The sequence below is a fragment of the Phyllobates terribilis genome, unplaced genomic scaffold (assembly GCF_046119375.1).
Source record: "Phyllobates terribilis strain yellow unplaced genomic scaffold, ASM4611937v1 Scaffold_11__3_contigs__length_659146591, whole genome shotgun sequence".
NCBI classification, from domain to species: domain Eukaryota; kingdom Metazoa; phylum Chordata; class Amphibia; order Anura; family Dendrobatidae; genus Phyllobates; species Phyllobates terribilis.
This window is the reverse complement of record NW_027362771.1, coordinates 530896038-530923839: the sequence shown is the minus strand read 5'-3', so window position 1 is coordinate 530923839 and position 27802 is coordinate 530896038. Positions and strand designations below refer to the sequence as shown.

At 45.7% G+C, this 27802-nt stretch overlaps 1 long non-coding RNA gene across 1 annotated transcript in view; it reads right to left on the bottom strand.

Annotated features, from left to right (window-relative positions):
- The window catches only part of LOC141165280 (uncharacterized), a 48280-nt gene extending 21730 nt beyond the window's left edge, over positions 1 to 26550 (bottom strand). Inside the window, exons 1-3 of the long non-coding RNA XR_012251136.1 lie at positions 26212 to 26550; positions 22241 to 22292; positions 3767 to 3892 (exon numbers count right to left, since the gene is read on the bottom strand). This is a non-coding gene — a long non-coding RNA (uncharacterized lncRNA). The remainder of the gene's footprint in view (positions 1 to 3766; positions 3893 to 22240; positions 22293 to 26211) is intronic.
- Between the last annotated feature and the right edge of the window lie 1252 nt (positions 26551 to 27802).

Genomic DNA, 27802 nt, shown 5'->3' with positions numbered 1-27802 from the left:
CGGGCAGACTGGTCCTTAGACAGACTGACAGGAGTAGTAAGGCAGACCGTCGGACCTCAGACTAGCAGGCAGGTAGCGGATAATCAGGCAGGAATCTGGCAGGTAACTGGCAGGTAACTGGCAGGTAACTGGCAACGGGACCTGAGGGCTGAAGCAGAGTAGTAAACAGTGCAACAACATTGCTCGGGCACCTCCATTTTGGAGGAGGTGCCTTATATATGGTGAAGTCCTCCGGCCATTGGCCGGGGACTCCTTAGGACGGCGCGCGCGGCCCCTTTAAGAGGGAGGGAGAGCGCGCGCGCGCGCCCTAAGCACAGTGGACGGGAAGGAGCACGCGCTGCCAGCAGAGCAGGAGGAGGACGCCGGGCACGGAGCAGGGAGGTGAGGGGAACAGCGTCCCTGCCTAGCAGAGGGCAGGGACGCCGGAGCTACACAGAAAAGCTAAACATAAGCCATCACTAACACCTAAACAGAAAAAAACAAGGTTACAATGGGCTAAGGAAAAGCATTCGTGGACTGTGGATGACTGGATGAAAGTCATATTCAGTGATGAATCGCGAATCTGCATTGGGCAAGGTGATGATGCTGGAACTTTTGTTTGGTGCCGTTCCAATGAGATTTATAAAGATGACTGCATGAAGAGAACATGAAAATTTCCACAGTCATTTATGATATGGGCTGCATGTCAGGTAAAGGCACTGGGGAGATCGCTGTCATTACATCTTCAATAAATGCCCAAGTTTACATTGATATTTTGGACAGTTTTCTTATCCCATCAAATGAAAGGATGTTTGTGGATGATGACATCATTTTTCAAGATGATAATGCATCCTGCCATAGAGAAAAAACCGTGAAAACATTCCTTGAAAGAAGACACATAAGGTCAATGTCATGGCCTGTAAATAGTCCGGATCTCAATCCAATTGAAAATCTTTGGTGGAAGTTGAAGAAAATGGTCCATGACAAGGCTCCAACCTGCAAAGCTGATCTGGCAACAGCAATCAGAGAAAGTTGGAGCCAGATAGATAAAGAGTACTGTTTGTCACTCATTAAGTCCATGCCTCAGAGACTGCAAGCTGTTATTAAAGCCAGAGGTTGTGCAACAAAATACTAGTGATGTATTGGAGTGTTCTTTTGTGTGTTTGTTTTTCATGATTCCATAATTTTTTCCTCAGAATTGAGTGATTCCATAATTTTTTCCCTCTGCTTGGTCTGAAAAAAATTACCCTTACTGAGTACCACATTTTTTTTCTTGATTTCTTTTAGTGTTTCTTAAAGCCATAAAGTTGCCATTTGAAATGACTTTAGTTTTGTGCCATGTCTGTGATCTGCTTTTTTTTCAACAACATTAAACAACTGAATGAACATCCTCCGATCCCAGTGATTCCATAATTTTTGCCAGGGGTTGTAGTAAGACCAGTGTTTTGTTGCCCATCTCAATAGCCAGGGCAAAGTCCAGAATCAGTCGTCGGGCATCTTCCTGCCCTGGTGTGACACCCATTGACTTGCATAGCTGTTTTTGATTCGACCCTCAGATCAAAATTGGATATTTCGCTGATATTTTCCTTGGTCCGAGGAAAAAGATCAGTCATGTGACTGGAACCATAGACTATCATAGGTACGATTCGTATCACAGATAGCAATCGTACGCAAATAAACGGACGTCTGAATGAGGCCTAAAGGTGATATTTGTGGTTACATCCATAGCATAAATTGACGGGCTGTGGATTTTAAAATCTGCAACACTGGTCAGTTTACTCTATGTATATGCTCCCAATCGTGTGCACGTGATTTTTAAAAATCGAATGCGTAATGCTGCTACTGTAATGCACAGTGGATTTTCCATATGTAAAATGCACTGCATATCTGCACTGTGTGCACATTCCCTAAGTATAAAATACTAGTGAAACACTAGGGATTACAAAGAAAGGCCACATGAACACCCCAATAGGCTACTATGGGTACGTGTTCTATCTAGAACCAACTCGTTTTTTAAAGGGCTGTATAGGACTAGAAAAAAAAAAATCGCTGTTTTCTTCCAGAGACAGGAGCAAACCCGAGCTGTCTGGTTTTGCATCACAGCTCCATTTAATAGAACTGAGTAGCCATCCACGCACAACTGGTGTCAGGTGTGGCAACTGATTTATTTTTATTTTTTTTAAGAAAGTGACCAAGTTTTTATAATTCTGTAAAATCTCTTTAAAATCTGCACCTCACAATGATAGGAATTTAATTGAGGGTTGTACATTTTTGTTCTCATTGAGTTGTTAAGGTTAAAATACTAACAGATAAGAAATGCTTTTTTTCAGGTGAAGTTTCCAAGGTTGTAATGCGCCGCGCGATATAACTGCACCTGATTTGTCAGTCTTGTAGAAAATCCAGGAAAGGACCTAAAAATGATGTGCTGATGTACTTTACTTCTACTTTTCTTAGATGCTTTTTATATGTCATTTGGACTTGCTGGAAAACCACAGAAAGTAATAGTAAACCACAGAAAGCCTCACAAGTTGGACAGCCTGTCCTTTTGATAGTACGCAACTAAAGCATAACGTTTATTCCTTAAATGCTAAAATAGTAATATTTAACCTCATTTTCTAACTAGAGTCATGAAAGTGTTAAAAACATATACAGCAGCTTGATGAGGTTATATAGAATGAGTGACAGGGCATTTTGCCAGTTATGTCCCATCCCCTGATAAAGCTGCAAAAGCTGCGAAACATGTTGAAGTGACATATTTAGTGTGTGTATACATTTTAACAATACAGCGACCATCATTGGGATGACAATGGGGGCTGCTGTCTCTCTGAATCAAATCAGGCACTGAACTTGCTGACCTGCATGATATCTACAAGGAACTTGGCAACTGTAATGTCATAATCCCACCACTCGCTGTGTTCTAGGGACGCTGTGAGTGACAGCTCAGCCACCCTATAGATTGTAGGGGCATGTCAGGCTGTCAGAATTGTGAGTGACAGCTCAGCCGCCCTATGGATAGCAGGGGCGTGTTAAGCGGTCAGTGTTGTGTTTGGGTTTCCTTGTTTTCCTTTCCGGATAATTGCCAGGCTATTTAACTGGCTGGCAATGTTAGGTCATTGCCAATTGTAGTATTGCTCAAAAGGTGTGTGTTTGCGCTGTGCTTCTAGTCTTGAATTCTGATCTTTGCTGCTCGACCTTGGATTTGCCTTGACCATCCGTTTGCCTTGCCCTTTTGTCGTAATCCGCTACCTTCTTGGAATTCTGACCTCGAACTGTTTCCTGACTACGCCTTTGTCTCATTCCTCAAATCTATGACATACCCTCTTGGCTTTTGACATTGGACCTCTTGCATACCCAGCCTCACTGCTTGTCCGTAAGTAGTGACTAGCGTCTCAAGTAAAAAAAAATTTAAACCCTTTTATATCACTTTCATTTTATAAATAATATACATAAGGCCCAGTTCATCAAGGTGTTTTCGCACATTGTTGAAGACTATTTGCAAACATTTTGCAATTTTCTGCGTTTTATACAACAATCCTGGCCAGTTATGCCAAAGTTGGCAGAGCTTGAGTGGGAAGGGGCTGTCTGGCAAGGCGTGCCCAGCAAATTTATCAAATTTACATCATTTTAATGGCATCAGAAATCTACTGGAGTAACAATTCCAGTGAAGATGCACGACCGTTGTAAGATATGCCTAATTCAGTAAGAGACATATGCCTATTAATGAATCATATGCATCTTATTTCAGCGGTACCTTGATAAAGACAGGCGATTTCCCAGGTCAGCTTACCTCTTCAGTTATTTTTTATTAGGATTGACATGAGTTTCAAGCAGATTTCCATTAGCGCTGGATATTATTGGTACCATAGGCATCGCTTTTCCTCACCTTGTGCTGGTAACAGGTCACTAAAAGAAGCTACCACGCAAAAAAACAAAACACTGTCATTATTTAAAAAATAAATATGTACAGGTTTGATATATAGATAGATATAGTAAATAGCATAGACAAAATGGGAAAATTGACAAATAAGCTATTTACTACCCTAGTATTCTTAATGAGCCCTCTTATTACCTCAGGGTGCCAGGGATTAAACACTCTTCCCTTCACCACCTTAGATCTACATGGAGGGTCTTCACACTTAAAACTGATGATCTATTCTGTGGATGTGCCAAATTCTGATAAAATCTAGGTGAAACGTTAGCATTTTTTTGCCAGTGATTATGCCACCTTATATCATGTTGTAAAGTGGCTTTATTGGTCACAAAGTTTAACACTAACAGAAAATGTATAACATTTGCCCCCTGATATTACTTGCAACACCTGACTGTTACCATGATGTAATACAGTGAAGATGGACTCCGGCCGCCCTCCTACCAGTTAGGCTGTTATTATTATGTTGCAACTATGATTTTTGCCTTGTATGTTTCTATCTGTCTTTTTATTTTATATCCAGGCCACAGTAATGTCAGAATATGATCACATGTGAAATGTGTGTGTTTTTAGCCTAGAGAGGTTATTTAAGGGGTTGATTTTCTACATCCAGTGTCAGTTGCAAACGACGTGTTTAACTGAGCAAGGTGTGCTGCATCCGGTTATAGAGGGGAGATTCACTTTGTTATTGAGCCTTAGGAGTCTGACCGCATCTAAGAAAAATAATAAAGGCCACTGTGTTACCTAGTGGGAGGAGATGGCTAAGGAAAGGGGGCAAGTGTGTGCTTGCAGAGGTAACTATAAGGCTGGGGTCACACGGCCGTCGATTCTCTCATGCGAGAGAATCGGGCTGATTATGCAAATACTCTGGGATCAAGCTCTGTCAGAGTTTCAGTGCACTGTGTTGCGATTCTCTCGCAACAGAAGAGGAGGAGATGGAGAACTTAATTTCCAGGACGTCCCTCCTGACAGCACACCAGGAGGTAGTCCTTCATGTCCGACTAGGGGCAGGAACACACGAGAGGTTAAAGGCCCCTCCCCACCCTCCATCACCAGTGTTTTTCCTGTCTCTAGTCGGACAGGCACATGAGAGGGCGCAGCAGCGCTGAAAGCATAGAAGCAGCCCAGGGGATGGAGGGGTTGCCATACCTGTCTCCTCCCGCTGTCAAGACAGGCTGCCGGCTGAAACCCGTCCCGGTCCCTCAGCCAGGCCAGTGGAGCGGAACTCCTGGAAGGCGCCGCTTCCCTCCTCGGAGGGCTCTGGGTGCGCTGCCTCTGCCGGCCGGCGCACTTCCGGTGACGCAGCTGCGGCGTGCGTTCCACCCTGGAACGCACTTCCGGTTAGGAGGTCAGCAGGAAGGAGAAGCCTGGGAAGATGGCGGCGAAGACGGCAGACAGGTAAAATCTGTCCATGTGTGTCTGTCGGTTAGGCACTGCACCTATAGTGAGCTATGAAGGGTAGCCCTGCGCAGCACACGGATTCCACGGCCATCTCCCTGGGTCACGTAAGTGAGCATTTATAGGGCCCCTTTTTGTCGCTGAGCTATTGTGATTTATCCTGACAAACTGCCTGTGTCTGATACTGTCCATAGGATAAAGGGACCCCAAAGGGATCAGTTCCTAAGAAGAGGTCTAGGCGATGCCCAACTTGTAATACCTAGCTTCTGGACACATATAACAAACAGCTGTGCAAGGACTCTATAGCAAAAGTTATGGCGGAGGAGCAGGCCACATTTAGAGCCGAAGTAAAGGCTATGATTAAAGAGGAAGTGCAGTCTTCGGTGTCCACCCTTTTAGCAGCACAGGCCTCTACAGGCGAACCTCCCTGCAAAAAACCCAGGCAGGATTGTATAGTCTCTTCGGAAGAAGAGGAGGGAGGCTACGGATCAGACCAGTCCCAGGAGCTGGATTTTGATTTACCTTGTGGTCATCGGGAGGAGAATAAAAGATACCTCTTCTCCTCGGCTGACACAGAGGAGCTATTACAGGCGGTACTCAATACTATGAACATTGAACAGCCGCAGGTAGCTCAGTCCATCCAGGATCAAATGTTTAGTGGGCTACAGGCAAGGAAAAGTAGATGTTTTCCTGTTAATAAGTACATCAGATCCATGATTCTGGAGGAATGGAAAAACACGGAAAAGCGTTTATCAATCCCGGGGGAGTTTAGGTCCAATCTTCCCTTCGAAACGGAAGAGTCCAGAATCTGGGAAGAGGTGCCAAAGATCGACGTACCAGTAGCCCGAGTTTCCAAGAAGACAGCAATCCCTTTTGAGAATGCGAGTCTAAATGATCCGATGGACAAAAAAGTGGACGGTCTACTTAAGAAAGCCTGGGAGGCTTCAGCTGCAGTCATCAAGACCAATGTTGCGGCCACGTCCGTGGCCAGATCAGCAGGCTTATGGTTGGAAGACCTGGAAGCCAAACTGAGACAGTGTGGTTCCAGGGGGATATAGCCGAGGCTTTATACATGGTCAGGATGGCAGTAAATTTCATGGCAGATGCGTCAGCAGAATCTGTCCGGTTCGCGGCAAGGAATGATGCGCTGTCGAATTCGGCCCGTAGGGCACTCTGGCTGAGGTCTTGGACAGGCGATATGCAGTCCAAAAAACAAACTTTGTGCTATCCCATTTTCCGGCCTACAGGTTTTTGGGCCTGTACTGGACAGCATTCTGCAGAAGGTGGGCGATCGTAAAGTGGGGTTTCCGGAGGGACGACCTAGACGCCCCTTTCCCTTTCGAAGGAGCCGCCCCACCCAGTCCCAGAATTATAGAGGAAAGGGGAAAGAGGGTAGATGGAGCTACCCGAAGGGTGGTAGAGGCCGCAGGGACTTGCCCGGGCCTAGTCAGAGACAGACGCGTCAATGACGCCGGACCAGTGGGGGGAAGGCTGCAGCATTTCCTAGGAAGTTGGCAGAGAACAACCCCAAATCAGTGGATTTTACAACTTATAGAACACGGGTACAAGATCGAGTTTTCTCAATTTCCCCCCCGACGATTTCAGATCACGGAAGCCAGTTCAACAGCGGCCCTCAGAAGGCTGGAAGTAGACATCAAGCGGCTCCTCCAGGACGGAGCAATAACACCGGTCCCTCGTTCAGAGAGATACAGGGGCCATTATTCCAGACTGTTCTCCATAAAAAAAACATCGGGAGAGTACAGGACAATTATAAACCTCGGACCCCTGAACCAGTGGGTAAAGTATAAGAGGTTCAAAATGGAGTCAATAAAATCGGTGATACCTCTGGTACCCAAAGACGCAGTGATGTGTACCTTGGATTTGAAGCAGGCATATTACCATATTCCCATACACCCTTCAAGACAGAGATACCTCAGGTTTGCAACAAGAGGGAAAGGTGGCGTAAGCCACTATCAGTTCCAATGTCTTCCGTTCGGCCTGTCATCGGCACGCCGTACTTTCACCAAAATAGTGAAGGAAGTAGTCTCCCATCTAAGGAGAGAGGGCATAGTCCTAATTCCCTACCTAGACGACTTTCTTCTAGTACCAGATTCAGACGCGCAGTTAATTCTTCATCAGCGTCGGGTAATGCGAGTATTGTCAGACTTGGAGTGGGTTCTAAATTTAGGAAAATCAGACCTAGTTCCAAGCATCAGAAGATATTCTTGGGAGTGCTATTAGATTCGCACCGGGGCTTGTCCAGACTCCCTCAAAAGAAAGCTCTGGACATAGTAAAAAAATTCAGCTCCTTTCGCAGAAAGAGGGAAGTAACGGCAAGGGAAGCTATGAGTGTTCTGTTGACCATGACATCGTGCATCCCCTGTGTAAAGTGGTGTCAGGCACATTCCAGAATTCTTCAGAAGGAAATCAGCTCCGCTTGGGACAAACGTCAGTCAGGCCTGGACAAAAAGATGCCCTTAACTCCAGACTTAAAAGGCTCCCTAGCCTGGTGGGTATTCCCTTTAAATCTGGGAAGGGCAGTCCAGTGGATAGAATCCCCTTATATTACTGTTACCACGGACGCAAGCCAGTGGGGTTGGGGGGCCCATGTAGAGGGCAGATACGTACAAGGGGCTTGGTCTCAGGAGATCAGACAACGGTCCTCAAACTACAGAGAGCTAAGAGCAGTCTGGGAGTCCCTACAGAGGTGTCAGTCGCTACTAGCAGGCAAACACGTAAGGATTCTCTCGGACAATTCCACCATGGTAGCCTTCCTTCAACATCAGGGAGGACCAAGACATACATGGCTCAAGGCGATAGAGGAAATTTTCTCTTGGGCAGAAAATGTGGCACCCCAGGCCTGGTTGCCACAAATGCGATTAATCTGCGTCTGAGAGCAGGAGGGAGGTTCCCTGGTTAGGGACAATTAGCATGCAGCACCTCCTGTCCCAGGCCAGTAGGGGGAGCTGGCTGCCCTATAAAAAGCTGGAACTGGGGCAGGGTTAGAGAGACCAGAACCCACTTCTGAAGTGACCAGAAGGGTTTCTTAGAGGAAGGGACAGGTCAGCAGCAGCTGAGGAGTCCGTGAGGCAGAGGAGAGACTGCAAGCCAGGGACAGAGGCGATGAGAGCTGGTCCTGGCAGAGAATCAATCTAACCGGACATTGGGGTCAGAGGCTGTCCGGGTTATCATTCCCAGCAGCATAGAACCAACCCGCAAGGGATTTCAGGTCCCTTGGCCTAAGAAGCCTGGAGGCTCCGCCACACAGAGGGACCAGTACAGCGAGGAGAAAGCAAAAGGTACCCAAGGCCCGAGTCGCAAGCCATACAGGTGAGAAGTGCACGGCAAGCTCAGGGACGTGGGCTATTACACCACGAAGAGGGGGATAGTCAGAAAGAGCATAGAGAGAACGGTAGGCCTACACACTCACCCTGACCAGTGGGGCTCCCCCTAATGCTCTCAGACACCCAGGCCCATTCCTAACCGGTACTAGTGTTGGGTCATTAATAACATCTACAATAAAGACCCAGAAATGTTTTGAAACTGACTCTGAACTTTTACTATTGCGGCCGGCACTATCACCCCCAGCATCCACCTACACTGCCCTGAGGCCACACTCCTCCCGTGGGGAGTTATCCTACCCTTGAGCTGCACACCAACACCAGCCTCAGCGGTCTGCCTAGCAGCGGCGGTTATCCCTGACCGCAATCCACGGGTGGCGTAGTCGGACATTCACAAATCTATAAATAGACTGCCACAACATTGGTCTGACCACCCTGAGCCACGGGACCGGGTTGCCACTACTACCCCCATCAGCACCGTACACCAGAAGACCCGGTTTCGAGTACCCCACGGCCCAGGGGGTGAGTCAAAAATGCGGTTTCCTCCATCTCAGCTCTTCATCTCAGGGGCTCCCAAAATCAGGTGGCAGACTTCCTGAGCAGGGAAAGGATAGATCCATCAGAGTGGGAACTTCACCAAGCAGTCTTTCTTCACTTAATAAAGAAATGGGGGACCCCTTCAATAGACCTTTTTGCCTCAAGGAAGAACGCGAAAACCCCAAAATTTTCCAGGTGCCCAGAGGACAATCCAGCGGGGGTCGACGTGCTGTCCCAGTCCTGGGATATGCCGCTAGCTTACGCTTTCCCTCCCATACCCTTAATACCAAGGATGCAACGGAAGATTCGGGAGGACGGGGCCACAGTGATCGCAGTGGTCCCCTTGTGGCCAAAAAGAAGCTGGTTCCCCCTCTTGATGCGGATGACAGCAGAAGATCACTTCCCTCTCCAGCTGCGACACGACCTTCTGTCACAGGGACTTCTGAAGCATCCTGCGGTGGAGTGGCTCCAGCTGTCGGTCTGGATCCTGAAAGGTTGATCTTGAGGTCCAGGGGCCTCTCTGATAGGGTCATCACGACCCTTCAGGCAAGTAGAAAACCGGTGACAACGGCCATTTATTCAAAGGTATGGAAGAGATTCTGTTCGGTATACAGGAACGCAATAATAGAGACTCAGGCCCCACCAGTTCCAGAAGTCTTAGAATTTCTCCAGGCAGGGTATGACAAGTGACTAAGCCCCAGCACGCTTAGGGTCCAGATTTCGGCCTTAAGTTCATACTACGACTATCCTTTGGCTAAACATCCGTGGGTGTCCAGATTCTCGAAAGCAGTGGGTAGATTAAGGCCCTATATAAGGGAAAAGGTGGCCCAGTGGGACTTAAATTTAGTGCTAAACACCCTATGTAAAAGCCCCTTTGAACCCCTGCAGGATATTAGTATCAGGTCACTCAATTAAAACCGTGTTCTTGGTGGCCATAACTTTGGCCAGGCGACTGGGGGAGATTCAGGTCCTCTCGGTAGTATTCCCTTATATGCAGATTTTGGACGATCGCCTAATCCTTAGACTAGATCCTTCTTTTTTACCCAAGGTGGTGTCAGACGCCAACCTGAATAGGGAGATCATTTTGCCCGCCTTCTGCGATCAGCCAAGAAGCCCAGGAGAACAGGGCTTCCACTCGGTGGATGTCAGGCGATCGGTTCTCCACTATCTAGACGCCACAAAAGAATGGAGGAAAGACTCTAGTTTGTTTGTCCAGTTCTGGGGGAAGAACAAAGGAAAGACTGCATCAAAATTGACTTTGGCCAGATGGATCAAAGCGGCCATTTCCCATGCTTATGTTTCTAGGGGGATGTTAGTGCCAGAAAGCATAAGGGCCCACTCCACCAGATCCATATCTACCTCATGGGCAGAGAGAGCAGTCAGAGCAGATATGTAATGCAGCCACCTGGTCAGGGTTGAATACATTTTGTAAGCATTATAGACTAAATTTGTTGTCCAATCAGCAGACAGCCTTTGGGAGGAAAGTACTCCAGGCTGTAGTCCCTCCCTAGGACCATTTAGTTGGCATTTCTCCTGGTGTGCTGTCAGGAGGGACGTCCTGGAAAAAGGGAATTAGTCCTACCGGTAATTGGGTTTCCAGGAGTCCAGCCTGACAGCACCCTTATATTCCCTCCCTCTTTTTGAGTTGCCAGAGCATGTGAGAATTTAACATGTATCGGTAGTTTCAATAAAATTGTGTTGCATTCATCTTGGTGTGGTACTTGGGAAAAACACTGGTGATGGAGGGTGGGGAGGGGCCTTTAACCTTTCGTGTGTTCCTGCCCCTAGTCGGACATGAAGGACTACCTCCTGGTGTGCTGTCAGGCTGGACTCCTGGAAACCCAATTACCGGTAGGACTAATTCCCTTTTTCTGCATCTTGTCCATTGTCTCTGTGCCAATATGTAAGGAGATGGACTGTTGCTGTCATATTCCTTTCCCTTTAGACATGTCACGCACAGTGTGGGAAAGACTAAGTGCAACATGAAGGGATGAAGGGATGAGGGGAAGGAAACCTAGACACTAGAGAAAGGGGAGTGGAGTCCCCTAGGCAGATCTAATGACACCCTGCCAACCCTACCGTCCCTATATTGGTTCCACACCAATCGGCGAGCGGGAAACATATCCCTAGAGCTAGACCCTAGATAGGGAGGGGAGGTGAGCACTGGTCAGTCCCCACTATAAACTAAAAACAACAAGGGAGACAAACAAAGGGGAAAAAACTTATCTTGTGCAGACACCAGAAACAAAACATGAGAAGGATTTAGGAAGACGTCTGCAATGCCAAACGCAGTGACCTTCTGCAGCCAGATGCAGAGTGACTGTCTGTTACATCTGACACACCCGTGACAAGACACCAATTGCGTTTTGTGTTGTATTGTAATGTGAATAATGTCATGCATTTTTTTGCATATATTGTGTAGTGTGAATTGTAATGTATTGTGATATGGCTATGCGTAGTGTCAAAGGTAATGTTAGTAATATATAATGTAGGATGTGATAATGTAAGGTATTATAGTGTACAGTAATGTAAGGCATAGTGTAGAGTATTAGATAGGTAGTGTTAGGTATAGATAATTGACTATGGGGTAAGATGGAGTTAATGTTTGGGACTAGCCCATAGGAAAGGGGGTTAGTGTTAGGGAAAGTGACTGCTTCCTGTTAGTTGAAGAGTAGAGTTTTGGAGTGCTAAGGGAGCAGAGGTGCCTTAGGGGGTGATCTGGAGTGAGAAGAGACTAAACGGAAAGGGATAGCGTGATTCTAAAGAAAAGTGACTGACGAGACACAGTGGCATTCCGAAGAAGGGTCCTTGGATGAGATGCCGAGTCACAAACACTAAAGCTTTTAACAAAGAAGATAATGGTCCTAAACAGGACTGAATACATGGGACTTGTGGGGGTCCCAAGTGCAGGGGTTCCAGGGCGCCAGTACTGGAAGAAAAAGGATGCGGAACTGCTGAGCAAATAAGAAGACTTGCTGATCAGGACTGGAGTGTTAAAGCTGGGTTGTGGCTAAGTAGGGAGAAACAATGTGCCTTGAAAGCCCAGGAGTATATTGCAGAGGAAGGAAAATGCTTCAAACTATAAAGAAAACGTTCATAAGACTTTGTACTCGCTATCCCTTGTATATAACCCTTACCAAATTATTGTTCAGTAAAGAGTTTATTTTGGAAAGGTGGACTCCCTCATTGAATTGTGCTACACCCAGTCCTGGGAATGCCCACAACATCTGCTACATGCGTAAGGCCCTTACAGCACAAGTCCACACACCCAGCCAGGACCCACACTTTCATGTAACGCGCCGTGGCCCTGAAGATGAGTGCCTCACCTACGGCTACCGCCTCACGCTGCATTCCAAGTACATCGGACTGCATTCATATGACTTCCAAGTGCAGTCCAATGTTTCACATGCACCCATAGACTTGTATGGAAAGCACTGTTCAGTTGAGCAAGTGGGCATTGTGAAGATGAGGGCCAGAAGTACAGAGAGTGACTGATGCGGAGAGCACTGTAAATACCCGCCTCATGGAGAGAACAGGGGAAGTATTCCGAAGAGTGTGATAGATTGTGACTAGAGAGAGGAGAATTGGTACGTGGGACTGTAGTCCATCAGCCACAGGCCTGGATTGGCAATCTGCCGAGGTGGGCATATTCCCGGTGGGACGGCGGCTCTGAACTTCAAAGTGGGCCACCGAACCTTTATAACTTTTCAGTAAGGCCCCTGTGTGTGCGCGGTATCGCACGTGCTGACTAGGGATGTCACGGCCGCCGTATATACAGTACAGACCAAAAGTTTGGACACACCTTCTCATTTAAAGATTTTTCTGTATTTTCATGACTATGAAAATTGTACATTCACACTGAAGGCATCAAAACTATGAATTAAGACATGTGGAATTATATACTTAACAAAAAAGTGTGAAACAACTGAAAATATGTCTTATATTCTAGGTTCTTCAAAGTAGCCACCTTTTGCTTTGATGACTGCTTTGCATACTCTTGGCATTCTCTTGATGAGCTTCAAGAGGTAGTCACCGGAAATGGTTTTCACTTCACAGGTGTCCCTTGTCAGGTTTAATAAGTGGGATTTCTTGCCTTATAAATGGGGTTGGGACCATCAGTTGTGTTGTGCAGAAGTCAGGTGGATACACAGCTGATAGTCCTACTGAATAGACTATTAGAATTTGTATTATGGCAAGAAAAAAGCAGCTAAGGAAAGGAAAATTAGTGGCCATCATTACTTTAAGAAATGAAGATCAGTCAGTCTGAAAAATTGGGAAAACTTTGAAAGTGTCCCCAAGTGTAGTTGCAAAAACCATCAAGCGCTACAAAGAAACTGGCTCACATGAGGACCGCCCCAGGAAAGGAAGACCAAGAGTCACCTCTGCTTCTGAGGAGAAGTTTATCCGAGTCACCAGCATCAGAAATTGCAGGTTAACAGCAGCTCAGATTAGAGACCAGGTCAATGCCACACAGAGTTCTAGCAGCAGACACATCTCTACAGCAACTGTTAAGAGGAGACTTTGTGCAGCAGGCCTTCATGGTAAAATAGCTGCTAGGAAACCACTGCTAAGGACAGGCAACAAGCAGAAGAGACTTGTTTGGGCAAAAGAACTCAAGGAATGGACATTAGACCAGTGGAAATCTGTGCTTTGGTCTGATGAGTCTAAATTTGAGATCTTTGGTTCCAACCAACAGTGTCTTTGTGCGACGCAGAAAAGGTGAACGGATGGACTCTACATGCCTGGTTCCCACCGTGAAGCATGGAGGAGGAGGTGTGATGGTATGGGGGTGCTTTGCTGGTGACAATGTTGGGGATTTATTCAAAATTGAAGGCATACTGAGCCAGCATGGCTACCACAGCATCTTGCAGCTGCATGCTATTCCATCCGGTTTGCGTTTAGTTGACCATCATTTATTTTTCAACAGGACAATGACCCCAAACACACCTCCAGGCTGTGTAAGGGCTATTTGACCAAGAAGGAGAGTGATGGGGTGCTACGCCAAATGACCTGACCTCCACAGTCACCAGACCTGAACCCAATCGAGATGGTTTGGGGTGAGCTGGACCGCAGAGTGAAGGCAAAAGGGCCAACAAGTGCTAAGCATCTCTGGGAACTCCTTCAAGATTGTTGGAAGACCATTTCCGGTGACTGCCTCTTGAAGCTCATCAAGAGTGTGCAAGCAGTCATCAAAGCAAAAGGTGGCTACTTTGAAGAACCTAGAATATAAGACATATTTTCAGTTGTTTCACACTTTTTTGTTAAGTATATAATTCCACATGTGTTAATTCATAGTTTTGATGCCTTCAGTGTGAATGTACAATTTTCATAGTCATGAAAATACAGAAAAATCTTTAAATGAGAAGGTGTGTCCAAACTTTTGGTCTGTACTGTATATATATATATATATATATATATATATATATATATATATATATATATATATATATATATATATATACACACAGCAGTGACAGTTTTACCTGTAGAATGTATATACAACATATAGGTGCTACTGCTGTATATATGTTATGTAGGTGATACTGTGATTATACACCGCTGTAGCACTAGCACTTATATATTGTATATCCAGCAGTCTGTATACAATATATAGGTGATGTATACAGACTGCTGTATATACATTATATAGGTGCTACTGCTGTGTATACATGATATAGCTGATACTGCTACTGCTGTGTATATTCACAGTATCACCTACATAATATATATACAGCAGTAGCTGTATCACCTATATATTGTATGTACAGTGACTCGTCCCCTGGGCCGTTGGGCACTCGGAACCGGGCTTCGGGGTAATGCTGGGAGTAGTAGTGGCAACCCGGTCCCGTGGCGCAGGGTGGCCAGACCAGTGGTAGTCTTTTATATGTTTTAGGTAATGTCCGACTACGCCACCCGTGGATTGCGGTCAGAGTGAACCGCCGCTGCAGAGCAGACCGCTGAGGCTGGTGTTGGGGGTGCAGCAGGGAATAGTACAACTCCCCACGGGAGGAGTGTAGCCTCAGGGCAGTGAGGGTAGATGGAGGGGGTTGTAGTGCAGGGGGTCCCAGTACAGTTAGTGCTGGCGCGGTAAGAAACACAACGACAACGTGTTGCAGTCCAGGGTCTTTTACTCACAGTTGGTTTCCAAGTCACTTCTGTCAGGAATGACTGCCCAAGCCGTGCTGCGTCCACTAGGTGAGGGGCTCGGTCAACCCCCAGGCAATTCAGGAGTATGGCACAGGACTCCCTTCTGTCCTTTCTCTGGCTCGTGCCCCACCAGTGACCAAACTTCTGTCCAGCTGCCGCGGATCTATGCAGGCAAACGTGGGCCCCGTTTCCTGCTATCCTATATGGTGCCTTCCTAGCAGGTTTAGCGGGTGGCCGCACCAATAAATGATCACGACCTCCGGTTCTTGGCTGAGGGATAATTTACCTCAACCAATTTGGGATCCGGTACCCTGATTCTGCCTGACCCTTCACCCGTGATCTTGTGGGTTCTTAGGGTCCCTTCTTCCTTCTTGTTTCTGAGCCCTGCTGTTTCTCTGTCTCTTCTCCTCCTCTCCTGTTCCTTCTTCTCCTCCTTCCCTCGGCCTCTTCTCCAGGCCCACTTCTCCTTCTCCTCTCAGGCTCCGGCCTTCACCCTAGGCCTGCCTTTGAGCAGAGCTCCTACAGAGCCTCCGCTCCCTGTCTTCTCCTCTCCTCTGAACTGACTGAACTTCTCCCAGAACTAAGATGGTGCCCACCTTTTATACCTCCCCTCTGAGAGTCAGCTCAGGTGACCAGCACCCAATGAGCTCCTACCTATGCTCAGAAACCGTCCCCTTCTGCTCCTACATCACTAGGTTTTCCTACCCCCTCCCCACTCCAGCCAGGGACATGGTCAGATGTGCCTGCATTGCTATAGAAATGGGAGCACTGAAGAGCTGTCCCCCGGAAATGGGGTGCGTGTGATGCATGCAGCTAACTGAGCCCTGGTCCACACTCCATCCTTACCTGGGAGTGGAATATCACACCTCTGGCAGAGGTGCAATACCCCTGTAGCGGCCGAACCCTCGGGGCGCTACATACAGCAGTCTGTATACATTATATTAGTGATATTGCAACTGCTGTATATACATTATAAGGGTACGTGCACACAATCAGTAATTGCTGCGGATTGCACTTGCGCTGCGTGCAATCTGCAGCCGTCAGATGTTACAGCATAGTGCATGGGATTTCAAGAAATCCCATGCCCACTATGTGATCATCTGTGGCTCACCAGCAGACACGGACATGCGATGTACGTCGTATATACTTCCCTTGTCCTGTATACATGGTGTAAATCTCAATATGTCTAGTTGTGTGTGTGTATGTATGTATGTATGTATGTATGTGTGTATATATATGTATATAATATATATACAGTACAGACCAAACGTTTGGACACACCTTCTCATTTAAAGATTTTTCTGTATTTTCATGACTATGAAAATTGCACATTCACACTGAAGGCATCAAAATTATGAATTAACACATGTGGAATTATATACTTAACAAAAAAGTGTGAAACAACTGAAAATATGTCTTATATTCCAAGTTCTTCAAAGTAGCCACCTTTTGCTTTGATGACTGCTTTGCACACTCTTGGCATTCTCTTGATGAGCTTCAAGAGGTAGTCACCGGAAATGGTCTTCCACCAATCTTGAAGGAGTTCCCAGAGATGCTTAGCACTTGTTGGCCCTTTTGCCTTCACTCTGCGGTCCAGCTCACCCCAAACCATCTCGATTGGGTTCAGGTCTGGTGACTATGGAGGCGAGGTCATCTGGCGTAGCACCCCATCACTCACCTTCTTGGTCAAATAGCCCTTACAGAGCCTGGAGGTGTGTTTGGGGTCATTGTCCTGTTGAAAAATAAATGATGGTCCAACTAAACGCAAACTGGATGGAATAGCATGCCGCTGCAAGATGCTGTGGTAGCCATGCTGGTTCTGTATGCCTTCAATTTTGAATAAATCCCCAACAGTGTCACCAGCAGAGCATCCCCACACCATCACACCTCCTCCTCCATGCTTCACGGTGGGAACCAGGCATGTAAAGTCCATCCGTTCACCTTTTCTGCGTCGCAGAAAGACACGGTGGTTGGAACCAAAGATCTCAAATTTGGACTCATCAGACCAAAGCACAGATTTCCACTGGTCTGTTGTCCATTCCTTGTGTTCTTTAGCCCAAACAAGTGTCTTCTGCTTGTTGCCTGTCCTTAGCAGTAGTTTCCTAGCAGCTATTTTACCATGAAGGCCTGCTGCACAAAGTCTCCTCTTAACAGTTGTTGTAGAGATGTGTCTGCTGCTAGAACTCTGTGTGGCATTGACCTGGTCTCTAATCTCAGCTGTTGTTAACCTGCGATTTCTGAGGCTGGTGACTCGAATAAACTTATCCTCAGAAGCAGAGGTGACTCTTGGTCTTCCTTTCCTGGGGCGGTCCTCATGTGAGCCAGTTTCTTTGTAGTGCTTGATGGTTTTTGCAACTGACCTTGGGGACACTTTCAAAGTTTGCCTAATTTTTCGGACTGACTGACCTTCATTTCTTAAAGTAATGATGGCCACTCATTTTTCTTTACTTAGAATTTGTATTATGGCAAGAAAAAGCAGCTAACAGTCTATTCAGTAGGACTATCAGCTGTGTATCCACCTGACTTCTGCACAACACAACTGATGGTCCCAACCCTATTTATAAGGCAAGAAATCCCACTTATTAAACCTGACAGGGCACACCTGTGAAGTGAAAACCATTTCTGGTGACTACCTCTTGAAGCTCATCAAGAGAATGCCAAGAGTGTGCAAAGCAGTCATCAAAGCAAAAGGTGGCTACTTTGAAGAACCTAGAATATAAGACATATTTTCAGTTGTTTCACACTTTTTTGTTAAGTATGTAATTCCACATGTGTTAATTCATAGTTTTGATGCCTTCAGTGTGAATGTACAATTTTCATAGTCATGAAAATACAGAACAATCTTTAAATGAGAAGGTGTGTCCAAACTTTTGGTCTGTACTGTATATATATATGCACATTCATAATTCGAGCAGATATTGAGATTTACACCATGTATACTGGACCGGGGAAGTATATACACGACGTACACAGCTCCACAATATATACTGTGTAAGGATTATAGAGTGGAGCGGGGTGTGTGTATGTATGTATGTATGTATGTATGTATGTATGTATGTATGTATGTATGTATGTATGTATATATATATGTATATATATATATATATATATATATATATATATATATATATATATATATATATATATATACACATATATATATATATAATATATATGTATGAAAATAAGCAGCACTCGGAATAATTGAGGAAAAGGTGGAGCGCGCTTTCTTTCTTAGCCCATGTGGATCCATAACAGAATATTTCTCTGCTATGGAACTGAAATGTCGTCACATGGGCTAATAAAGAGTCCTCCACTTTTTTCTTATTTAATCGGTGTGCTGCTTATTTTCTTTTTATAAATCCCTTTGATTTAAGGGTATGTGTCCTGAAAGCATTTCATGCACTGCTTAATATTTGATTGTGCTCAGTTATGACACCTCTCAGGGCTGACATAACCATCCAGGCAAGTTCCGGGGCACTGGACAAACTGGGGGGTTCACTAGCCGTCAGGAACACGGCACGCTATGGGGTTCGTGAGTCATGGGGGCCTGATGCCAGCACAGCTCCCAGTTGAAAACAATGATGGGTGAGGGAGCCGTCCGTTGATGCTTCCTCTCCCATCATTCCCCCTCTGCGTCTGAGCTCTGTAACGTCTCAGGCAGAGGGTGCAATGACGTCACTACAGTGCGCCCTCTGTGCCGAGCAGTAAAGAAGGGCAGAAAACACTGAGGTGACCGGAGCTGCTGGGGAAGGTGAGTATTTGATTATTTTTTATGTACGGAACATTATATGGGGCCCATTATATTGTATGAAGTAATATATGGGGCCCATTATTCTAAATGGAGTAATGCATGAGGCCTATTATACTGTATGGAGTGATATAGGGGCCCCATTATACTATATGGAGTGATATAGGGGCCCCATTATACTGTATGGAGTAATATATCAGGTCCATTATACTGTATGTAGGACTATGTGGTGCCCATAATGACTCGCCCCCTGGGCCGTGGGGTACCCGGAACCGGGCTTCTGTACGATGCTGGGGGTAGTAGTGGCAACCCGATCCAGTGGCTCAGGGTGGTCAGACCAAATTGTGGCAGTCTATTTATCTGTGTTTTGAATGTCCGACTACGCCACCCGTGGATTGCGGTCAGGGATAACCACCGCTGCAAGGCAGACCGCTGAGGCTGGTATTGGTGTGCAGCACAGGGGTAGGATAACTCCCCACGGTAAGAGTGTAGCCTCAGGGCAGTGTAGGTGGATGCTGGGGGTGATGGTGCAGGCGCAGCAAAGATCACACTGAGTCCAATGGTGCAGTCCAGGGTTTTTACTCACAGTTGTTATCCATGTCACTTCTGTCAGCAATGACTGCCCAAGTCGTGCTGCGTCCACCAGGTGAGGGGCTCGGTCAACCCCCAGGCAATTCAGGAGTATGACACAGGACCCCCTTCTGTCCTTTCGCTGGCCTCTTGTGCCCCACCAGTGACCAAACTTCTGTCCAGCTACCGCGGACCATGTCGGGTAAGCGTTGGCCTCCGCTTCCCGCTATCCTATATGGTGCCTTCCTAGCAGGTTTGGCAGGGGGTCGCACCAATAAATGATCATGACCTCCGGTTCTTGGCTGAGGGATGATTTACCTCCACCAACTTGGGAATCTGGTACCCTTCCACAGCCTGACCCTTCACCCGATATAACGCAGGTTTGCAACGGTTGCTGTCCGTTCTGCTCTCTTAGGTTCCCTTCTGCCTTCTTGTTTCTGGAGCCTTTCTACTCCTCTGTCTCTCCTCTTTCCTTCCTTCTCCTTCTTCTCTTCTCCTCTCTGGCCCCGGCCTTCTCTCTAGGCCTGCCTCGTGGAGCTGAGCTCAGGCTGAGCCTCGGCTCCCTGTCAGCTCTCTCTCCCTTCTGAACTGGACTGGACTCCCTCCTAAGATGGCTCCCACCTTTTATCTGCTTCCTCTGTCTCTGAGCTCAGGTGACCTGCACCCAATGAGCTCCTTCCTATGCTCCAGAAACCGTCCCCTCTGCTCCTACATCACTGGGTTCTCTCCCCCCTCCCCACTCCCGCCAAGGACATGGTCAGTTGTGCCTGCATAAATGGGAGCACCGTCGAGCTGTCCCCCGGAAATGGGGTGAGTGTGTGTATGCAGCTAACTGAGCCCTGGTCCACACTCCATCCTTACCTGGGAGTGGAATATCACACCTCTGGTTGAGGTGCAATACCCCTGTAGCAACCAAACCCTCGGGGCGCTACACATAATACTGTATGGAGGACTATGTTTAAACGCGTTATCCCAAGTTTGGAAGTTATCCCCTTTCTTCTGGACAGGGGGTGACTTTCCGTTTGCTGTGGTCTGGATCTGACCTCTGGAACCCCCACGATCCTGAGAACCGGAGCTCTGAAGATCACCATGTAAATGGAGCTGTGGTTGATCATATGCACTGCTGCGCCATTTACATGTGGCTCTTCAAATAACTCCTTTAAGAGAGTGATGAGGGGCACGACAAAATATAGCAAAATTCAGTGATCAGCAGTAATGAGTGTTATAGTATGCGGTCTGGTGGGGTTTGTGTGGCAGGCCTGCTTTTTTGACCCAGTCCGGCCCTGATCAGCCAGTTCAGTAGCCGCTGGTTACTGGATGGGAGGCTCATAAATCTCTTACCTTCCGGGATCCCTGGTGCGACTTTTGATTGACTGGGTGGCGCAACGTCATCTGTGCAACACATCGCCATGATGACGTTGTGCCAGCCCGGCTAATCAAAAGCCTGGGATCCTGGAAGGTAAGAGATTGGCAAGTCTCCCGTCCAGCAGCCAGAGACTACTGACCTAGCTGATGGCCCAGAGTCCCACAAATTGATCTGTTCATCTCTAGTTTTTGTTTGGGACACACTAAACAGGGTGCAGTGACATCAGTTCTGCCCCCTCCTTACAATTACAATTTCTTTGTATTTTTTGAAGGCTTTATATAAAATTTGGAGATCCCCAGCGATCACTAGAACCCTTTCCTGTCCTGCCCATTTGAATGGACAGGTTGTCATAAAATTTGCGGTGCTGCTCCATTCCCAATCTATGAGACTGATGTCGATAATGAGCACTGTACTCACTATCTCCATAGATTATATGGGAACTATATGGCAGGGTAATGTAAAGTAATATTTGGATTCTGAATTATTATTTGTATGATTATGAACATTGGGGTGAAATGTGATTATATAACCGAATTACTTTTATGCTCCAAGATTTCATCATTTTATAGTCTGCTCAAAATATATTCACCTATAGAGCAATGAATACCTAAAAAAATTGTCACATTGGGGCATTGAAAACACCGACCATACTGTACATACAGTGCATACATACGTATATACTGTAGCTATTGGACAAAGGATGATCAGTCAGCAGCTTTTTGGGGTGTAGGCGCTTGTAGATGAGGGTTTGCCAGAGTTTTATTTTTCCACTTGCCGCACTGTGTTTCTATACAATGTACAGAGACAGAACAAGGTCCACAGTCCATGAGATTTTATTCTTCATGCTTGTGGTGTGATCATGGTGTGATGTAATATAATAAGACCTTGTGTTACTTATTAACCTCCTGCGATTTGTACATCACTTTTCAGCAGATGATAAATGTGTGTGAAAGGTTAGTATTTCCTTCCCGTGATAATGACACCCAGTAACCCGGCCGATCACGTTCTTGAGAAAACAATGTCAAGGTCGTTCTATAATCTGTCCATTATGAAATCACTTGTAATACCAGACAACACCTCAGCCCTATTTAAATGACCTTTACTTTTGGATTTACATGACTTCACTTTTAAAAGGTGTTTCTGGAATATCTCTGTCCCCGGCGCAGTTTGTTTTAAAAAACAAACAAACAAACAAACAAAAAAAACAACAGTTCCTTACTCACCCTTCCCAGGTCCAGCTGTAGGGATGTGGACTGTCTTACCCTTTTCCTGCCCCTGAAGACAACAGATGCGCTATGTGAATACCGTTGTGCGGTTGTATATGTGAAGTAACGTGTTTCTAATGTAATGTGATATAATGTATTATAGTGATGTACAGTATATGATAGAGCATAATGTGTATATATATAGATATATATATATCTATATATACAGTACAGACCAAAAGTTTGGACACACCTTCTCATTTAAAGATTTTTCTGTATTTTCATGACTTTGAAAATTGTACATTCACACTAAAGGCATCAAAACTATAAATTAACACATGTGGAATTATATACTTAACAAGAAAGTGTGAAACAACTGAAAATATGTCTTATATTCTAGGTTCTTCAAAGTAGCCACCTTTTGCTTTGATGACTGCTTTGCACACTCTTGGCATTCTCTTGATGAGCTTCAAGAGGTAGTCACCGGTAATGGTCTTCCAACAATCTTGAATGAGTTCCCAGAGATGCTTAGCACTTGTTGGCCCTTTTGCCTTCACTCTGCGGTCCAGCTCACCCCAAACCATCTCGGTTGGGTTCAGGTCTGGTGACTGGAAACCAAGTCATCTGGCGTAGCACCCCATCACTCTCCTTCTTGGTCAAATAGCCCTTACACAGCCTGTAGGTGTGTTTAGGGTCATTGTCCTGTTGAAAAATAAATTATGGTCCAACTAAATGCAAACCGGATGGAATAGCATGCCGCTGCAAGATGCTGTGGTAGCCATGCTGGTTCTGTATGCCTTCTATTTTGAATAAATCCCCAACACTGTCACCAGCAAAGCACCCCCACAACATCACACCTCCTCCTCCATGCTTCACGGTGGGAACCAGGCATGTAGAGTCCATCCGTTCACCTTTTCTGTGTCGCACAAAGACACGGTGGTTGGAACCAAAGATCTCAAATTTGGACTCATCAGACCAAAGCACAGATTTACACTGGTCTAATGTCCATTCCTTGTGTTCTTTAGCCCAAACAAGTCTCTTCTGCTTGTTGCCTGTCCTTAGCAGTGGTTTCCTAGCAGCTATTTTACCTGCTGCACAAAGTCTCCTCTTAACAGTTGTTGTAGAGAATAGAGATGTATCTGCTGCTAGAACTCTGTGTGGCATTGACCTGGTCTCTAATCGGAGCTTCTGTTAACCTGCAATTTCTGAGGCTGGTGACTCAGATAAACTTATCCTCAGAAGCAATGGTGACTCTTGGTCTTCCTTTCCTGGGGCGGTCCTCATGTGAGCCAGTTTCTTTGTAGCGCTTGATGGTTTTTGCAACTGTACTTGGGGACACTTTCAAAGTTTGCCCAATTTTTCGGACTGACTGACCTTAATTTCTTAAAGTAATGATGGCCACTCGTTTTTCTTTGCGTAGATGCTTTTTTCTTGCCATAATACAAATTCTAACAGTCTATTCAGTAGGACTATCAGCTGTGTATCCACCAGACTTCTGCACAACACAACTGATGGTCCCAACCCCATTTATAAGGCAAGAAATCCCACTTATTAAACCTGACAGGGCACACCTGTGAAGTGAAAACCATTTCCGGTGACTACCTCTTGAAGCTCATCAAGAGAATGCCAAGAGTGTGCAAAGCAGTCATCAAAGCAAAAGGTGGCTACTTTGAAGAACCTAGAATATAAGACATATTTTCAGTTGTTTCACACTTTTTTGTTAAGTATGTAATTCCACATGTTTTAAATCATAGTTTTGATGCCTTCAGTGTGAATGTACAATTTTCATAGTTATGAAAATACAGAAAAAATCTTTAAATGAGAAGGTGTGTCCAAATTTTTGGTCTGTACTGTATATATATATATATATACATACACAGTGGTGGCCAAAAGTATTGGCACCCCTGCAATTCTGTCAGATAATACTCAGTTTCTTCCTGAAAATGATTGCAATCACAAATTCCTTGGTATTATTACCTTCATTTAATTTGTCTTCAATGAAAAAAACACAAAAAGAATTGTCCTAAAGCCAAATTGGATACAATTCCACACCAAACCTAAAAAAGGGGGTGGACAAAAGTATTGGCACTGTTTGAAAAATCAGGTGATGCTTCTCTAATTCGTGTAATTAACAGCACCTGTAACTTACCTGTGGCACCTAACAGGTGTTGGCAATAACTAAATCACACTTGCAGCCAGTTAACATGGATTAAAGTTGACTCAACCTCTGTCCTGTGTCCTTGTGTGTACCACATTGAGCATGGAGAAAAGAAAGAAGACCAAAGAACTGTCTGAAGACTTGAGAAACCAAATTGTGAGGAAGCATGAGCAATCTCAAGGCTACAAGTCCATCTCCAAAGACCTGAATGTTCCTGTGTCTTCCGTGCGCAGTGTCATCAAGAAGTTTAAAGCCCATGGCACTGTGGCTAACCTCCCTAGATGTGGACGGAAAAGAAAAATTGACAAGAGATTTCAACGCAAGATTGTGCGGATGGTGGATAAAGAACCTCGACTAACATCCAAACAAGTTCAAGCTGCCCTGCAGTCTGAGGGTACAACAGTGTCAACCCGTACTATCCGTCGGCGTCTGAATGAAAAGGGACTGTATGGTAGGATACCCAGGAAGACCCCACTTCTTACCCCGAGACATAAAAAGCCAGGCTGGAGTTTGCCAAAACTTACCTGAGAAAGCCTAAAACTTTTTGGAAGAATGTTCTCTGGTCAGATGAGACAAAAGTAGAGCTTTTTGGGAAAAAGCATCAACATAGAGTGTACAGGAAAAAAAAAAAAAGAGGCATTCAAAGAAAAGAACACGGTCCCTACAGTCAAACATGGCGGAGGTTCCCTGATGTTTTGGGGGTTGCTTTGCTGCCTCTGGCACTGGACTGCTTGACCGTGTGCATGGCATTATGAAGTCTGAAGACTACCAACAAATTTTGCAGCATAATGTAGGGCCCAGTGTGAGAAAGCTGGGTCTCCCTCAGAGGTCTTCCAGCAGGACAATGACCCAAAACACACTTCCAAAAGCACTATAAAATGGTTTGAGAGAAAGCACTGGAGACTTCTAAGGTGGCCAGCAATGAGTCCAGACCTGAATCCCATAGAACACCTGTGGAGAGATCTCAAAATGGCAGTTTGGAGAAGGCACCCTTCAAATATCAGGGACCTGGAGCAGTTTGCCAAAGAAGAATGGTCTACAATTCCAGCAGAGCATTGTAAGAAACTCATTGATGGTTACCGGAAGCGGTTGTTCGCAGTTATTTTGGCTAAAGGTTGTGCAACCAAGTATTAGGCTGAGGGTGCCAATACTTTTGTCTGGCCCATTTTTGGAGTTTTGTGTGAAATGATAAATAATTAGATTTTTGCTTCATTCTCTTTTGTGTTTTTTCCTTGCAAGCAAATTAAATGAAGATAATAATACCAAAGAATTTGTGATTGCAATCATTTTCATGAAGAAACTGAGTATTATCTGACAGAATTGCATGGGTGCCAATACTTTTGGCCACCACTGTGTATAATATATATATATATATATATATATATATATATATATATATATATATATATATATATATATATATATATATATATATATATATATATACACACACACACAGGTGCATCTCACTAAATTAGAATATCATCAATAGGTTAATTTATTTCAGTTCTTCAATACAAAAAGTGAAACTCCTATATTATATAGAGTCATTACAAACAGAGTGATCTATTTCAAGTGTTTATTTCTGTTAATGTTGAGGATTATGGCTTACAACCAATGAAAACACAAAAGTCTTTATCTCAGTAAATTAGAATACGTTATAACAGCTTGAAAAACGTTTTTAAAATCTGAAATGCTGCTATCAAAGCAACCTGGGCTTCCATAACACCTCAGCAGTGCCACAGGCTGATCGTCTCCATGCCACATTGCCACATTGATGCAGTAATTGATGCAAAAGGAGCCCTGACCAAGTATTGCGTGTGTAACATACCTGGCGGCGTCCTTGCATAGTGGTCCATCTCCCACTCTGCAAGAGCGCGCACTTGATCTCCAGTCCAGGGTGTCTCTCTGGCTTCCCTCCATGCTGTCTGTTTGCTTCTGTGTCTGCTGCTTAAGGGCGGCGCCCGATCACTTCCTGCTTTTTGTACCTGCTGCAGGCACACCCCTTGTGCGTCCTCAGCCTATTGCTGTCTGTCACCTGGTATTTAAACCAGCTGCCCCAATTAACCCATGCCTGAGCATCTTGCCCTGTCAGTTGGCTTTTGTCTCTGACATGCCAGGTCCTGTCTATGTTACCTGTCTTGCAGTATCTGTTCCCATGTCTGTACTGTGTCCTATCTGTGTACCTTAACCTGCAGTCTGTACTCGTTCCTTGCCTGTTTGTTCCGCCTTCCTGGAGGCTGTATTTCCAGGCCAGTCTGAACACGCTCCTTGCCTGTTCGTCCTGCCTCTCTGGGGGCCGTATTCCCAGACCCGCTCCTGTATCCCGCTGCAGTGTCGGTCTCCTCCGTACACTCAGTTCCAGTCTGAACTCTCTCCTATCTTTTACCTGTTTTTTCTCTATGTCCGTTCCATTCCTTTTTCTGCAGAGTCTGAACTCGTACCTAACTCCTGCTCGTTGTCACTGTACTTCCGTTTGTGAGTTTGTGGTCCACTCGCTACTTCTCTGCAAGTACCCTGTGGGTATCTGGTTCTGCCTTTCCCTTCTAGTCTGTTCCGTGTGAACAGAGCCCTGTTCCCACCGCGTCTGCGGTTTTCGCTTTGCTCAGCTCTGTCCGCCGCGTCTGCGGTTTTCGCTTTGCTCAGCTCTGTCCGCCGCGTCTGCGGTTTTCGCTTTGCTCGGCTCTGTCCGCCGCGTCTGCGGTTTTCGCTTTGCTCGGCTCTGTCCGCCGCGTCTGCGGTTTTCGCTTTGCTCGGCTCTGTCCGCCGCGTCTGCGGTTTTCGCTTTGCTCGGCCCTGTCCACCGCGTCTGCGGTTTCGAATTTGTCTCCCAGTCTGTACTGGACCCTACCCAGCCTGCGCTCTAGTCTGCCTGTTCCAGTATTCCCCGGTGTGGGTCAACAGCCGTGTCCGGAGTCTGACCTGGAGTAGACCCTGGTTCCTCTGCTCGGTTCCTCCCTGGTGCACTGGCGTCGTATGCCGTCGTGCGACCTTGGTCGGATCGGGCAGATACTTAGTTACGCCCCTCCAGGCACTCTCCGGTTCATGGCACAGTGGAATCACTACATAAACACGCACACGCCAGTCAGTCCGGACGTGTGCATTACAGCGTGCATTTAGTGCACATACATTTCAGTAGGCCAACATTTCAGATTTTAAAAAACATTTTTCAAGCTGTTGTTATAAAGTATTCTAATTTACTGAGATAATGACTTCTGTGTTTTCATTGGCTGTAAGCCATAATCCTCAACATTAACAGAAATAAACACTTGAAATAGATCACTCTGTTTGTAGTGACTCTACAGTATATGAGTTTCACTTTTTGTATTGAAGAACTGAAATAAACTTTTTGATGATATTCTAATTTAGTGAGATGCACCTGTAGCATAAGCTTAGGACAGTGATGGCAAACCTTTTCGAGA